Genomic DNA, 12,323 nt, shown 5'->3' on the forward strand with positions numbered 1-12,323 from the left:
TAGGGAAACTTGAGTAGAATTAACCCTAAAGTGCCTAAGAATGCCTGGAGCTGAATGAGATGATATTTTCTGCCAGAAGAAACAGAACTAAAAATAGAGAGTCTGGAAAAAAAATAAAGACTTTTGTTTTGAGTATTTATATTAGTGAGAATATGCATAATTGCCACAGAAGTGCAATTCTCTGAAGTGAATGTTTTTTGCTTTTGTTCTGCATCCCTCTTATCATGAAGACACATTTTCTAAGCCTAGAAATCACATGTGTACTAACTGGTACAGTTTTAAAAAGAAAAAAGAAAAGGAGATTTATGGTTCAGCTCCAGCCCTCTGGAGATTTTCATCCGGAATGTCAGCTTGGATACTGAATGGGAAAGTAGACGGCACTAGATTTCCCCTCTCTCCTTGCCAAAAAGATATGTTTCCCAGGCCCCTGTGCCCAGGCCTGCCAGACCCAATTAGGGAAAAAGAACCACATGACACCGAGGCTCATTTCACAGCCCTTTTTACTTCCCCGTTCTGAATGTGACTCAGGAGACACCCAGGAACTGGATGAGGCTGAGAGGGCTCCATTTATCATTTAACAAGTGCCGCCTGGTGGCCTGCTATGGAGCATGCAAGAAGAGAGACTAGGAATAAGATTCGTGCAAAAGAGACACTATGAATTCCCAAGCCTGGACTCACCACCGTGCCTGGGTCCTTTCTCCTCTGCCCTCCTCACAGCCTAGCCTATGCTTGGCCTCCCCCAGAAGCAGAAAGGCTCTTCTTTTTCACCCTGGATGTGGGTGGTTTAGTGCTGAGACCTGAATCGGGGGATCAATTGACCAAAAGTAACAGGTGTTTTCCCCCCAAGTTGAGGGAAAGAACCTAAGAGTCTATGATTTTACCTCTCCAAATGGGTGCTGGTGGACGGAAGCATGGAGTAATCAGCTGAAGTGCAGAAACCTCAACTTGAGTGATTAAATGCTTGGGAAATAACTTCTAAAGCAAGAGCGGTAATGACAACCAATCAAATGCTGGCTTGAGATACAGCAAACTGGCCCCCAAAAAGTCATCTGAGGTCTAGATAGGTGCTTTAGTTTCACACATTATAAAAGGCACAGAAAATCTTACTGAAAGTCAAGGGGCTGAAAGATAGCCAAAACAAAAACAAAAACAAAAACAAAAAAACAGGCATCCTTTTGGTTCACTGAAGTGGCACATCAGAACAGCCAATCTGCTGGAACACTTTAATTCTGGAACAAGGCAGAGTTCATTTAAATATATGTGTTCAAAGTCCTAGGAAAATAAGCACAAGGCAGTGACATCTTCTGGAAATGGTGTCCAGCCCATACCACATAGAGCTTACAGGAGTCCCCCCTTATCCATGCTTTCACTTTCTGATGTTTCCATTATCTGAGGTTTCAGTTACCCATAGTCAACTGCAGTCCAAAAATATTCCATGGAAAATTCCAGAAATTAGTAATTCATAGTTTTAAATGCACATCATTCTGAGTCACATGATGAAATCTCATACAATCAGAATCTACCCTGCCCAGGATGTGAATCATCCCTTTGTCCAGTGTATCCACACTGTATATGCTCCCTATCCATTACTATACAGCAAAAAACATAGTGTATATAGGGCTTGGTACTATCTGAGGTTTCAGGAATCCACTGCATCCCCTGCAGATAAGGGGGAACTACTGTATTTTCTTTCTTTCTTTCTTTCTTTCTTTCTTTCTTTCTTTCTTTCTTTCTTTCTTTCTTTCTTTCTTTCTTTCTTTCTTTCTTTCTTTCTTTCTTTAATGAGAAAGAGTCTCATTCTGTTTCTCAGGCTGGAGTGCAGTGGCCTGATCTCGGCTCACTGCAACCTCTGCCTCCCAGGCTCAAGCAATTCTCCTGCTTTGGCCTCCCAAGTAGCTGGGATTACAGACGCCGATCACCACGCCTGGCTAATTTTCGTATTTTTAGTAGAGACAGGGTTTCACCATGTTGGCCAGGCTGGTCTCGGACTCCTGACTTCAGGTGATCCACCCGCCTCGGCCTCCCAAAGTGCTAAGATTACACGCATGAGCCACCACGCCCAGCCAACTACTGTATTTTCATTTGGCCTAGCATTGTTCCCTGAATGTTTTACCCAAGCCTTCTATATAATCCTGAATTACATATAAGATTTTTCGGGACAAGGATCGCATCCCAGTCTTTGCTCAAGAGACCAGTGCTGTATGGGAACTGGTGCTTTGTAATTATTCGAGGACTTAACTAAGTTTGCCATCAACCCTGGATTTCAGTTCTCCTTTTCCTTTTCTTAGTTAAAACAACAGTGAGAATAAGGACTAATAAGAAAATGATTACAATGTAGTTCAGAAGATATTAATATTAATAGTTAATTCAGAGATACAACATTGTGAATTTTGCATAAACAAAATGAAACTGAATTGCTAGACCTTGAATTGCTAAACTTAAAAGCATGACCATTTGGCCTAAAGATACAACAAAGAATCAATTTGTTAATTAGTTACCTGAATTGAGAAGGTAGTATCTGATATTTAAAGCTACTTCATGGTCAACTAAACACATTTTTTTCTTCCTCAGAACTCTGTCTTGAGAGGAAAAATAAAGTCCTCTGCAAAAGGACATTTCCTGTTTGTGAAGTGTGCGGTGCTCTTCTTCAGGCCCGGCAGGCCAGCCCCACTGTGGGTCTGGGTCTCCAGCTGGTACCCAAGTTGCTCTAGAACCTAGAATCTGAAAACAGCTCAGTGGGAGCATCAGCAGGTGACACAGTTTTTCCAGAGAGTTAAAATGAAAGTCCCAGGGCGCCAAGATTCACCTGTTTCTTCCTCAGACAGACAAAATCTAAGTAGTTGAGTGTCTCTGTGTGGCTTTGGCAAATTACCTTAGCGGGACTTTATTTGTAGTTTCACAAATAATCTCGGGAAAGCTAGAAGGCACCAAACTCCAGTCCTACTGGAGAGCAGGACAGTCAGCTCGTCTGCCTACATTTTCTTTTGTCTTTTAGTTGTTTGTTTTAGACAGGGTCTCACTCTGTAGCCCAGGCTGGAGTGTAGTGCCACAATCATGGCTCACTGCAACGTCAACCTCCTTGGCTTACAAGATCCTCCCACCTCTGCCTCCCAAGTAACTGAGACTACAGGTGTGTGCCACCACACTGGACTAATTTTTTTATTTTTTTATTTGTGGAGACAGAGTCTCATTTTGTTGCTCAGGCTGGTCTCGAACTCCTGGGCTGAAGGGATCCTCCCGCCTCAGCCTCCCAAAGTGCTGAGATTACAGCCTCCCAAAGTGCTAGGCACACCTGTCCCCGGCTGCCTACCTTTCTGTCAAGGTGTCCCAGCCCAAGCCAGGGAAGAAATCTGGGAACATGCAGGTGGCCCTATGGGATTTGAAAAGGCAGTTGGGTCCAGGGAGCTCACTGATAGCATGGATGGAGCTACAGGCCCAGCTCCCTTCAGCCAGCACGTTTGAGGCTGAGGCAATGGGGTGTGCTCTTAGGAGGCCCCCACCACAGCTGAAACAGGAAAAACACAGCACCATGCCAGAAACTCCAAATTCCAAATGTCTGGGAGGTTTTTAAAAGATCTGGCTATTTTGTATTTATTTTTACATGTATCTACCTTTGCAGAAACTCATTTTGGTCCCCAGGGTAAGGAAACATTTCTAGTTTATTTAAACTTTTTAAATGTTAGGAGGCAAGACTGTGAATTCAAGCATGAAGTCCCTCAAGATACAATGTGCCCTGGCAGGCTCTCATGCTGATGGAAGCCTCTGACCTCTCCAGCTCCCAACCTCTTCCCCAATTGCCAAGGTCTGGCCTTAGTCCCTGCTGCCCTCAGGAAATGACCGCTTCTGTACTTGTGTCAGTAGAAGGGTTTGGGTCTATCAGGTCATAGATCAGAATTTTAGAACACTTCTAAGGGCCAAGTCATTCCCTGCCCTAGGCAGGATAGCATCTCTGCTTTTATTGTTTGTTTGCTTGTTTGTTTTTGAGACAAGGTCTCTGTCGCCCAGAGTGGAGTACAGTGGCAGGATCACCACAGCTTACTGCAGCCTCAACTTCCCAAGGCTCAGGTGATCCTCCTGCCTCAGCCCCCTGAGTAGCTGTAACTACAGGTGCACGCCACTACATCTGGCTAACTTTTGTATTTTTTTTTTAATTTTTTTGTAAAGACAGGGTTTCATCATGTTGCCCAAGCTGGTCTTGAACTCCTGGGACCAAGTGATCTGCCTGCCTTGGCCTCCCAAAGTGCTGGGATTACAGGGGTGAGCCACTGTGCCTGGCCCGTCATGTTTGTTTATTCTTAATAGGAAAAAATAGCCAAGTTTACAGCTGAAATGTCTTTGACATGCTTTGGATTCAGGAAAGAAAAAAAATAATGAAATGGATTTAGATTCAGTGAAATGCTGGGGAGGTGGCAATTTCTCTTTCTCTCTTCTTTATGGAGCACAGCTTGGCTCTAGAGTCAGACAAACCTGGGTTTAATCCTCATGATTTATGAGGTCTGTAACCTTAAACAAGTGGTTAATACTAACCTAAGAATTAGCTTCTTTAACTATCAATGGATTTGGGTAAGGAACAAGTGAAATGATGCATATCCAGCACTTGAGAGCTTTCTTGGCATGTAATAACTCACAGAGAATAACTGTTACTGCCAGGACCTCTCCTGCCCCTGACGGATTGGAAGCCTCTGCAGCCACAACAATCAGATATATAATTGTTCTCAGGGCAAAGCTTGCAAATACGGACTCAGGCTCCCCTTTGGGGAGCCACAGTGACAATGGGCAGTGACAGTAGAAAAAGAGGTTGTAGCAGGGGAAGGTGTCCGGCAGGTCCTGCTCATTTTTGGCAGAGGCCTGACAACTCTGCGCACAGTTGGTTTCAGCCTTCTGTTCTCCAGCCTTCTCTAAGGTAAAGTGAGAACATGGGTAGACCTGTGCCCTTCCCACTTCCGCACACCTATTTAGGGAGGTCTTAACGCTGGTTGGCTGCAGCCATCACTTCCTCTCTACATCCACACTGCCTTTGAGGCAAGTCCTACATCTTAACTTCTGTGTTCAGAGGAGGGGAAGTGCATGTGGGACATGGCTGCTTCTTTACCTCAGACCTCGGCCCTGGGCAGCTGGGGTCTGAAGAGCCCCCTGAGTCCCTGTGACTTGATACTGACTCCTGTGAGGCCGTAGGGATTTCTCAGCTTATTTGGTGAACTTTGTTGGAAATGAGTTGGGGTTTTGGCCTGATTTAGCTGCTGAGCTCTGTTCAGGAGGAAGGCAACTAATGCAGATGCAGAAAGGAGAAGAAAAACATGTTTCATCATGGGAAAGGTGTTACCACAGAGTGACCAAAGTTTCAGAAAGACTTGAGCCTGCACAGGCTTGGGAGCCTAGTGTGAGGAAGACACAGAGGTGGAGGGGCTGGGGCTGCAGACCCAGGGTAGACCTTCTCCCTGGGCTACTCCACCTGTGGGCAGCATAATTTCTTCCTTTTCAAAGTTCAGGGAGAGCATCCAGCCCTTCTATCCTCTCAGCCCCCACTATGTCCTCAGCTCTTCACAACCTTACTTCTGCCTCCTCTGCCCACTGTCCCAGCTCAGCCATGACCTCATCATGGTCTTCAGCTTCCCCTCCCCGCTAGCAGTTCTGCACACCGTCCACCTCCCTCCTTGAAGAGATGAGTCAGATGTGGCTGACTGCAGTGGTCTCACCTTTCTCCTGCCTCTCTGACACTTTCCCACAGTCCCCACCGGCTCCTTTTCCCAGGGATCCAGCTGTCTTAATTAGGGCCTCCCCAAAGTTCAGTCCCCATTTCTTAAAGGCCATATCAGTTGTCTTCAGATTTCTGCTCTCGGGAAATAATATGGCCAGAAGCATGCCTTGAGAGTCACTTGTATAAAAGTGTCGGGGTGGTCGAGGTTACCGTTCCATTTTCTGTGGCAGTCACGGGTGTCACCAGCCTCCCGGTCACTCTCCTTTGTCTCCATGTGAAATACTACCTTGTCTTTTGCATTTATCCACATCCATCCTCTCTTCCTGTGGCTGCCTTAGCATTGTTATTTCTTGCTTGAAATATTGCAATAGCTTCTTGTATGTTTCTTTGCTCTGCTAGAAACCACTTCTCTAGAATTCAGAATACCTCTCCCCCATCTTCCTCCCACCATTCTACCTCCCAATGGACAGAAGTGGAAGGAGAGAGCAAGAGAGAATCTGGAAAAGCAGTGGATGTAATAAAGAGATGTCCACAGCCGGATGCTCACACCAGTAATCCCAGCACTTTGGGAGGCCAAGGCGGGCAGATCACCTGAGGTCAGGAGTTCGAGACCAGCCTGGCCAACATGGTGAAACCCCGTCTCCAGTAAAAATACAAAAATTAGCCTGGCGTGGTGGCAGGTGCCTGTAGTCCTAGCTACTTGGGAGGCTGAGGCAGGAAAATCGCCTGAACCTGGGAGGTGGAGGTTGTAGTGAGCTGAGATCACACCACTGCACTCCAGCCTGGGTGACGACGGCAAAACTCCATCAAAAAAAAAAAAAAAAAAAAAAAAAAGATGTCCACTTACTAAGCAGACTGTACTAAGCAGACAATCCAAACAGGGAGACAGGGAAGTATGAGAAACTGTGTTTAGTGACAAATGACAATCAATTCTAAAGTAGAAAGTCCAGTGTTCTGTGTGAAAGGGGACTTCCACAGCATTTAATGACCCTGGACAGTGTTGTGAACTATATGGCTTTAGTAGTACTGCACTGTGATGAACTATTCTGCAAAGCTTTTTCGTGCTAGGAATTCTAAGGATGAAATGGCTACAGAGCAAACTGCAGCTGAGAGAAAACTGCTTGGAGTTCGGACAGAGGTGGAATAGAGTGTCCACGGGCCAGCTGAGGAGGTGGTACCCAGCACTCTACAAATCCTTTTCTCAAGTTAGCCTGGAGTAGGAGGTGGGAATGTCAGGACAGAGGACCAACACCCCATGAAACAAACAAATGCTATGTTCATTTTTCTGTCATAAATTTCAGTCTCACAATAAACAAGCAAGTTAGGCATTGCTCTGTAATCACTTTGCAGATGAGGAAACTGAAGCTTTTGAGAATTGGAGGGACTTGTGAAAGTTCACTCGGGTAGCACAAAACACAGTCAGGATTTGAATCCAGGATTTCAGACCCCAGGCATGATGCTTCCTTGGTCTAAACACAGAATAAGAGGGGCACAGGCAGTTAAGTGCTTCCATGGAGCTCAGGGGCCTAATGGGGAAAAAAATCACCAAGGCACCTGCAGACCCAGGCTCTGACCAGTGAAGACCCCCCAGAATACCCAGGGGAAGTTGGTACTAGCCTCCCAAAGCCACTCTCCTGAGTGACATTGAGAGCATCCTATGGAGTGATAGCACTAGGACAGATGGTGTCAGCAGGGGGACTCCAGACCACAGCGGAAGTGACCAAGCTTTAGCCTCCTTAGATGGCCCCAAGGGTGGGAGGCTTCACACAGCCGTAACCTTCAAGAGCAATAGGAGGCAGTTGGTAGGTGGAGGTGGATGTTAGGAGGGAGGAGGCCATGTATGAGTGCTTACAGAATTTGCCGGGTCTCCATGCAAAATGAAAACATGGGCCTCTTGTTCTGAATTATTAAGAATTTTACAATGGTGACAGCAAAGAAAGCAAGGGTGGCGACCTTCTAAGCATGGGCCCCTGTGTGACTGCACAGGTCACACACATGATTATGTATTGTATCTAGCTTAATTTCAGGCTGCCATCATAAATATGTTTATGGAGAAGGCGTGCTGAAAGGGAAAGGTACTAGCCGGGACAAAGATTCTGACTTCTCTTTCTTCCCCAAATTCACTCAGAAGAGCTGAATTATAATGGCCACCAAGCAACACACTTTTCCACAGAAGAAAAATGAGGCTGCAAGACTCACAGTCAGCTAGAGGAAAATCAGATTCAAACACAAATCCCCTAACTCCAAAGCTCTCTCTTTCTCGGTACGCTACCTATGACACCTTTGAACCTGTAAGAAATACAGACTTTAGGAGCTTCTGGTAGGGAAAGTGATAATTCTGTTCTAGGTCAGTGTTTCTTAAACTCCAGCCCTTTACTTACTACTTTCATAATTTTTAGCCATATTTTCAAACCACCAATGCTGAGATTTGCTCAATATTTTTCTCACACTGATTCATTTTTTTTTTTTTTTTTTTTTTAGACAGAGTCTTGCTCTGTCGCCCAGGCTGGAGTGCAGTGGTGTGATCTTGGCTCACTGCAAGCTCCATCTCCTGGGTTCATGCCATTCTCCCACCTCAGCCTCCCGAGTAGCTGAGACTACAGGTGCCCGCCACCACTCCCGGCTAATTTTCTTGGTATTTTCAGTAGAGATGGGATTTCACTGTGTTAGCCAGGATGGTCTTGATCTTCTGACCTCGTGATCCACCCGCCTCGGCCTCCCAAAGTGCTGGAATTACAGGTATGAGACATTGCGCCTGGCCTGATTCACCATTTTAAAACCTACCCTCATTATAAAAAATGCAAACAATGAAATTGTAGATTTGGTGTGTTAGCTATACTTTAAAAAAAAGAAAAAGCACATTAGAATAAATAAACACTCTGACTCAGATATTCTACTTCTACAAGTTTATCCTATAGATATGTTCACAGACGTGTGAAATGATGTATATACAAGAACATTCATCACAATGTGATGATAGCATACAATTGGAGACACTGTATTGGAACTGGAAAATGAGGCACTTATTATATGACAGAAAATTACACAGCCATAAACAAAGAATGAGGAAGCTTTCTATGTACTGATAAGAGACTATTGTTAGAGAGTGAGCTGCAGAATCGTGTATCTAATGATATGTGTGTAGAAGAGAAGGGGACAGAGGGTCTACATTTGCATGTGTTTAAATCTTCTCTGAGGGAAGAATGCCAAGAAACTAATAAAAGTGGTTTCTGATGGGCAGGAAGAGTTTGACACTGAGAGGAGGAAAATCTTTCATATTTGTTAATTTTTGAACCATGTGAATATATTATTTTTCCAAAAAAATTAAGGAACTAAAATAAAACAATAAATATTTTGATTAAAATATATGCCCATGTAGTGACTAAAATGATCTCTCAAGCTATTGATGGTATATATCCCTGCGTGGGGAACCACAGCTCTGATGTGGTCAATGGGATGATGGCTTTCGTGTGTGCTGTCACCTCTGTCAAGTAGGTGAAAGTCCTGGACAAGATAGGCCCAGCCCTAGTACTGTGAAGGAACCCATCATTCTGGGGAGCTCTTCTCTCAGATGATCTGCTGATGAAGGCCATGTTGCTGACTGTCCTGAAACCCAGAAAAGAGTCCAAGTCCAAGCCCCAGAGTGAAGAGCCTGTGTCTCTTGGTGGAGAATGTGCAAGCCATGTCTGCGTTGGTAGTCGAACTGTGACCAAAAAAAGACTGAAATAAAGACTTTCTAGACAATGTCTTCTAATCTAAGCCAACAGTTCTGGGGAAATGGATGTGAACACCAGTCAGTTCAGAATGACAGCCCCGGATGACAGATAATAGTTGCTATGAACAGAAGAGGATCTTTGAGAACTTGTTTCGAATTGGGGAATTGGTGCCAGTTTCCTGCTCTGGCCAATAGAGAGATTACCCAGGTCTCTGGGTAGGGCGGGTTATTGAGTCAAGAACCATCTGACACAAGAGTTGGGTGCACTTCTGTTAATGCAGCCTAAGATTGCATTAGCTGTTTTGGCAACCACATGATTCTGTTGACTCATACTGAGCTTGCAGTCAATCCAAATGGCTAGGCCTCCTTCTGATGGACTGCTTTTAAGAATTGTCAAGAATTGTCATCTTCCGATGTTTGGGCAGTTGGGTTTTTAAACTTAGGAGCAGATCTTTACATTTGTCTTTATCAAACTCCATTTGGAGCTTTTGTGAATCAATGTGAGTCAAGAAATATTTTAATTCTGATGTACATGTTGATACTCTCTCTCCAAACTTTGAGCTATTTGTGAATCTGATCCAAGGTGTTTATCGAAAGGTTAAAAGCACAAGGTGACATTAATATGTTAAGAAGATTCGGTGGACATAATATTTAGCCAAGTAAATTGTCTAAGGTATATCTTGGCCAAATATTTTACTGATATTGGTAGATGGCACCGTCCCAGTTCATCTATCTGGAAAATCCTCTCAAAAAAAGAAAAAGAGGGCAGGGTACGGTGCCTCACACCTGTAATTCCTACCATTTTGGGAGGCTGCGGTAGGCAGATCACCTGAGATCAGGAGTTTGAGACCAGCCTGGCCAACACGGAGAAACCCTTTATCTACTAAAAATACAAAAATTAGCTGGGTGTGGTGGTGCTCGCCTGTAATCCCAGCTACTTGGGAGGCTGAGGCAGAATTGCTTGAACCCGGGAGGTGGAGGATGCAGTGAGCCGAGGTAGTGCCACTGCATTCCAGCCTGGGTGACAGAGCAAGACTCCATCTCAAAAAAAAAAAAAAAAGAAGAAAAAACAAAAAGAGATTCTGTTTCGTTCTGTTTTGCTTTGTTTTTAGAGACAAGGTCTCTGTCCACAGGCTGGAGTACAGTGGTGCAATCATAGTTCACTGCAGCCTCAAACTCCTGCGCTCAAGCAATCCTCCTGCCTCAACATCCTGATTAGATAGGACTACAGGTGCTCACCATGACACCCAGCTATTTTTTTTTTCTAGTAGAGATAGGATCTTGCTACGTTGTCCAGGGTGGTCTCAAACTCCTGACTTCAAGCAAATCCTCCTACCTCAGTCTCCTAAAGTGCTGGGATTACAAGCATGAGCCACTGTACCTGGTCAGGAGTTTGTTTTGACCTGACTTATTTTGAGTGAACTCATGCTAGTTCCTAAAGGTAATAGCTTCCTTTTGGTTTGTAAGTGCCTTTGTTTAATAATCTATATTTTATAATTATTTCCAGGGCTCAGCCCATAAGTCTTTGTTACCATTTCTAGAATTCACAGCTTTTAGAAAACTATACTCATACTTGCCCATACATCCTGGCTTCCTGAGTCTCAATACTGATAAGATTTTAGGGATCACACTTGCAAATTCTATCGACTCCTGGTATTTAACGAGTCTACATTTGATAAAATGAATTTCTTTAAAGCAGCTAGCAACTTTCTCACCATCCTTTGTCTGGGTCTTCAATTCTCTGTATAGCTGGAAGCAAAATAGGAGCTGAGCAGTTCTGCTTTCACTCTGACATCTGTGAAACTGACGCCATCTCCACCAAGCCATGACTCTCCCTCTCCCTGTTCTTCTTCCTCTGAGACTAAAAAGACCTTTGTGCTGTCCTTAGTAATTTTTTTTTTTTTTTTTTTTTTTTTTTTTTTTTGCAGCCTCAGCTCACTCTGGGCTTTGTCTTTCCTTATACTCAGCCTTTGATCTCTGCCAAGCATTTGGATTTCTCCTTGGTCAGAAGCCATGCCTTCCATCATCTGTGCATGTCTGGCCTCCTCAGAGCGTTCTCTGGGGAGTCTCATTGTCTCTTCGTTTCCTTCATGTCTGGATTCCTGAGTAACACATGGTTATGTCTGTTTGTGAGAACCTCCTCTCTCTCTTCAGCAATTGATTATTTTACAGTCTTGGGCCAGGGGCTCACATCTATTTTTCACTTTGTATTAGTCAAGTCTATTTTTCGGCATGCAACAAAACTAACTAGAGCAAACTTAAGCAAACACTGAAATTTATTGCAAGGGTCTAAGCTTGGGGCAGGAATTTGGATGGGGCTCAGGAAAGGCTGGAACTGGAGACTGGAAAGTTTCTCTGTCTCCTGTCTCTGCTCCTTGCTGGGCATCTCTTCCATTCTCTCTGAGTAGTCTGGCTTCCTCTGCTTTCCAGGGCCTCAGGGCACAGCATGGTAGAACCACAGCTCCTGAGTTTATACATCTCTCAGTCCTAAATCCTGATTCACAGGAGACATAACCTAATGAAGCCAGCTTGTCAGACGCCCACCAGGGTCCAACCAGCCAGGACTCAGGCAGTACAAATGTGGCCACGGGGCCTACCAGCCTTCTACGGATTACACAGGCAGTTCCCAGAGAAGAGAGATGCACATACCCTAACAGATGTCCACTCTTCACTTATTTATTCATTCAGTGATTCAGCAAATAGTTATTGTAGGTCCAGACACTGTCGTTAGGGACACTGCAGGGAAAGCAAAAGGGAATCTTTAAAAATGTTGTTTTGAGGAAAATCTAATCTTGCATGTTCTCACTTATAAGTGGTAGCTAAACATTTAGTATACATGGACACAAATATGGGAACAATAGACACTGGGGACTCCAAAAATGGAAAAGGAAAGGGGTGGGCAAGAGTTGA

This window comes from Chlorocebus sabaeus, chromosome 25 (genome assembly GCF_047675955.1).
Source record: "Chlorocebus sabaeus isolate Y175 chromosome 25, mChlSab1.0.hap1, whole genome shotgun sequence".
In the NCBI taxonomy this organism is placed as follows: Eukaryota; Metazoa; Chordata; class Mammalia; order Primates; family Cercopithecidae; genus Chlorocebus; species Chlorocebus sabaeus.